Source organism: Terrapene carolina, unplaced genomic scaffold (genome assembly GCF_002925995.2).
Source record: "Terrapene carolina triunguis isolate 2854851 unplaced genomic scaffold, T_m_triunguis-2.0 Scaffold430, whole genome shotgun sequence".
Lineage (NCBI taxonomy): Eukaryota > Metazoa > Chordata > Testudines > Emydidae > Terrapene > Terrapene triunguis.
In genome coordinates this window covers 510,171-515,329 of record NW_020664781.1, presented here as the reverse complement: position 1 = coordinate 515,329, position 5,159 = coordinate 510,171, and positions in this window count along the sequence as shown.

Below are 5,159 nucleotides of genomic sequence, written 5' to 3'. Positions count from 1 at the left end.
ATGTACCCCCGCACTAGCCTGCCCCGCACTAGCTGGGGTGTGATGTATCCCAGCACTAGCCTGCCCCGCACTAGCTGGGGTGTGATGTACGCCTGCACTAGCCTGCCCTGCACTAGCTGGGGTGTGATGTACCCCCGGACCAGCTGGGGTGTGATGTACCCCCGCACTCCTGGGGTGTGACGTAGCCCTGCACTAGCCGGTCGCAGCGCAGACTAACTGTCCTTAGCTGTTCCTTAATGCGCGTTGCTCTAGTCCTCTGAGAGTGAAGCACACGAAGACCCCTGGTGATGTGGGTCAGCAGGGTGCCCACACGGTGAGCGCCCTAACGCACCCCGAGGCCTCGGCTCAGCCCGTGACGCTGGAGGGCCCAGCCCAGCGGGTGCTACTTGGGGGAGCCCTGAGCATGGCCTACCACCCAGCAGCCTCTCCCCGGACATGGGCCACCCAGGACAGGCAGTGAACAGGTAAGTGGCATCCCCCGCCCCCTATCTGCCCCTCTGTGCCCCCATGTCCTACCCCCACCCCAGCTGCCCAGGGGCCTGCCAACCATCTCCCCCTCCCCCCTGTGTCAACCCATCTGCCACTCAGAGTCCCGCCCCCTAGCTATCTCCCACCTCATCTGCCCCCTTCCCCAGTCCTTCTACCCTCCAGATCCTCCTCACTGTGTCCTATCCCCCCTCCCCACCTCAGCGGTATCCTGAACTCCCCCAGGTCCTGGCCCCAGTCCCCACCCTGGGTCCGGACTCCAGCTCCCCACTGTTCCCCCCACATTGTTGCATGGCCCAGCCTCATGCCAGGGACCTCCCAGCCTGGTGCTGCTCCCCCTGCACCCTAAGGTGCCATTCAGATTGACACCCAGAGGGGTTCACTTAGGATGGAGGGGCAGAGCCCAATGGGGGGGACAGTGGCCCCCCACACTGTGAGTCCCAGCGCATGGTGCTGTTAGGGGCACGGTGGTTTGATTTAAATCAAGGCAATTTAAATCACCACGTGGAAAGCCTCGATTTAAATCGTTGATCGTAATCCACTTTTTCCATTTGCACTTCAGTTATTTTCTAAAGAAAGGTGCGTTCTCCGTGGCCGATAGAACCGGTAAAGCATGTTGCGTTACAACGAAAAAGAGCCTTCACGCTGCTTTGGACGTTCGACTTTGCAAAACGACCCATGGTTATGGGGTCAGAGCAAATGGGGGGATTAGGGAACAGAAATCTAAACAGACAGGCAGAAATACCGCAGGCCATATCTGCTCAACACCATCACCCAACCTGACCCTTACCCCACACCACAGATAGAGGACCGGCTAGATCCACTGGGGGTGCAAAATTCATTAGCCCTCTGGATTGGACTCGAGGATATTGGCAAATTCCCTTAGATGCTGATGCCCAGGAAAAGTCGGCGTTTGTAGTGGAATCTGGCCTAGCTGAGTTTGGATTAATTAGTGCAGGGGCTGCCTTTCAGAGGCTTGTCAGGGAGGTGTTCCAGGGCTTCGCCAGGGCCTATGTACGTGACTTGGCTATTTTTAGTGATCCCTGGCAAGACCACCTGAGCCCGGTGGGAATTGTATTGCAGAGGCGTAGAGAAGCCAGCCTCACTGTCACGGTGTCCAAAGGCAAGATGGGGGCCGGGGAGGTACCTGGGTGGGCAGCGGGGCTGTTCGCACTGACTCTTTAAGAAGCCGTTCGAAATTGGTCTGTCGCACAAACCAAGCTGCAGATCCAATCCTTTATTGGTCTGGTCAGCTATTACGGGAGGTTTGTAAGGGGGGTTAGTGAAATTGTGCCCCCTATAACAGGCCTTACAAAAAAGGGGAAGCCAGACTGGGTGATACGGACTGAGGCCTGGGAGGAAGGCTTCAAGGACATACAAAAGGCTTTTGTCTACAGAGCCAGTTTTCGTAAGCCCCGAATTCAGCAAACCCTTTGTGGTGTGCCCTGATGCTTCTAACACTGGGCTAGGCACAGGGCTAATGCAGGCTGGGGTGGAGGACAAGAGGCCCCCCATTTCCTTAAGTAAAAAACTGAGCCCCACCAAACAGAACTATGCTGTCATCGAGAGGGAATGTTATGCCATAGGTTGGGCTATTAAACAATTTACCTTATCTGTATCATGGAAATTTTACCTGCCCAAAATTCTCTGTTTCTCCCGCACTTTAGGGGCACCCACCTTTACCCAGTTCCTAGGGCTCAAGGTGTAACCCTGGTAATTTAAGTACCCACCCTTACTCAATTCCTAGGGCTCAGGGCGTATTCTTTGTGGGGTTGCAGGACCTCTTATCAGTGAAAGAGCCTTACACAGTAATATCCTTATCCTCTATTTATTAACAATTACCAAGCAGAATACACATGCTAAGCGTACAATGCTGTGCTCACCAATCCTGATCATGCAGACGGACATTCCCTTTGGCCAGACACGGTCAGTCTCATCCGGACTGTGGTTGTTGCACATCATGGTCGTGCAGAGGATTCTTAGCAGTTCTGATCTTAGGCTGTGTCTTAGAGGCGAGTTCTTCTTCTTCTTCCTCCAGGTCTTTCCTTTTCCTTATTCTTCTTTTTCTTCTGCCGGTCTCCTTCTTGGACCCCCGTTTATATAGTGAAACTTGAGTCCTGCTTAGCTCGACCTTAACCAATCATTTTACTAAAATTTTACTAAACAGTTCTCTAACCAATCCTAACATATTGTAAAACAATCCTTTAACCAACCATACCCCACCACTTAATTGATTTACACCTAGCAAAATTAATGATAAGAGAACATAAGAATGGCCAGAATGGATCAGACCAAAGGTCCATCCAGCCCAGTATCCTGTCTACCAACAGTGGCCAAAGCCAGGTGCCCCAGAGGGAGTGAACCTAACAGGTAATGATCAAGTGCTCTCTCTCCTGCCGTCCATCTCCACTCTCTGACAAACAGAGTCTAGGGACACCATTCCTTACCCACCTTGGCTAATAGCCATTAAGGGACTTAACCTCCATGAATTTATCCAGTTCTCTTTTAAACCCTGTTATAGTCCTAGCCTTCACACCTCCTCAGGCAAGGAGTTCCACAGGTTAACAGTGTGCTGTGTGAAGAACTTCCTTTTATTTGTTTTAAACCTGCTGCCCATTAATTTCATTTGGTGGCCCCTAGTTCTTATATTATAGGAACAAGTAAATAACTTTTCCTTATTCACTTTCTCCACACCACTCATGATTTGATATACCTCTATCATATCCCCCCTTAGTCTCCTCTTTTACAGGCTGAAAAGTCCTAGCCTCTTTAATCTCTCCTCATATGGGACCTGTTCCAAACCCCTAATCATTTTAGTTGCCCTTCTTTGAACCTTTTCTAATGCCAGTATATCTTTTGTGTGTATATATCTATATATACACAGACAGAAACAATCATTTACCTGACGCGTCCGCAGGTTCAGCCGATCGCAGCTCCCACTAGCCGTGGTTCGCCGCTCCAGGCCAATGGGGGCTGCGGGAAGGGCGGCCAGCACATCCCTCGGCCCGCGCCGCTTCCCGCAGCCCACGTTGGCCTGGAGCGGAGAACCGTGGCCAGTGGGAGCCGCGATCGGCCGAACCTGCGGAAACAGCAGTTAAACAAACCGGCCCAGCCCGCCGGGGGCTTTCCCTGAACAAGCGGCGGACCGGCTTTGAGAACCACTGGTGTAAATCACCAAACAGGACAGAGACACTGACTGGTGCGAAGTGCTGATCTGCAACTGAAAGTGTTACGTCCAGCCCCACAGGTCCAGCGACACCAGACAGACTGTTGTGGGATGATAAACAGGACAAAAGACATTTGTTGTTTTGCCCTCCACACCACATGAAGCTGAGTCATGCAAAGGGATTCCTCCCATCAGCTGAGCTTGCAGCTCAGAGCACAATGCTAACAAGAAGGAACTGGATCTCGGTGCTGCTTGGAATCGGGGGGCAGGTTTACCAGGCATAGGCAAGAGGTCCTCAGGGCTTAGCCTGGGCTAGCCCTAAAGGACATATAGAGCTTGCTTATTACAGGAGCTTCTCTTACCTTTTGAAACTTAAGACTGCAGCTCATTTGTGTCTCTGCTTACCTGCTTTAACCTTGCAAATAACTCTAGTTAATTTCCTATTTAAGAAATCTGTATATAGTTTATTACAGGATTGGCTACAAGCATTGTCTTCGTTGTAAAGATCTTCGGTAGAACAGACTGGGGTAAGTGACTGATCCTTTGGAACTGAGAGTAACCTGAATATTGCTTGTGGCACCTTAGAGACTAACCTCTCCTGCGCATCATCAAGGATCTGCAATCTATCCGGAAGGACGATCCCTCACTCTCACAGACCTTGGGAGACAGGCCAGTCCTCGCTTACAGACAGTCCCCCAACCTGAAGCAAATACTCACCAGCAACCACACACCACACACCAAAAACACTAACCCAGGAACCAAACCCTGCAACAAACCCCGGTGCCAACTCTGTCCACATATCTATTCAAGGGACACCATCATAGGACCTAACCACATCAGCCACACCATCGCTAGAACTGGCTCGCTAGGACATTCACTGAAGATGGGTCCCAACTGCAGAACTGGGAGCTGCGGGGTCTAGCTCTGAACCCTTCCAGGCTGGCTGTTCAGATCGGTGGCTTTGGTTCATGTCCACAGTTCTCAGACAGCTCCTGTCTACATGGAGCTTTCAAACTAGCGCGATCCAGATCGACGGAGAGAAACTAATTCTCTGGTGGTTCGCGCTCACAGCACAGGCTGGGACCTGCCTGTGAAGGGCCCTATAGAAAGCCGCGGTGCTGTGGTTGCTGGAGCTGCGCCATGGCCCGCAGGCGTGCAGTGCAGAGAAGAATGGGGCTTCTGTTCCCGCTGCCCAGGCGGCCTGGCCACACAGCATCTGCCCTTGTCAGCCCCGCAGGCGTGATCTGGGGTGTGCAGAGCCCCGGCCAGGCTGGGATCCCCGAGGGAACGGGGGCAGCGCGGGTGGTCCCTGCACCAGAGCTGGGCCTGGGGCTGAGAGAGCCGCCCTGTCCCCGCGGCGGTCCCCTGCCCTTTAGGGTCAAGCTGGGTCAGTGTGGGGTCTCCCCTGCCCAGCCCCCTGCACTCAGCTCCCCTCCTCCACCCGTGGCCAGGCCGGGCTGCAGCCCCTCCGCTGCGGGGGCGGGCCGGGCTCCGTGCACGGGGCGGG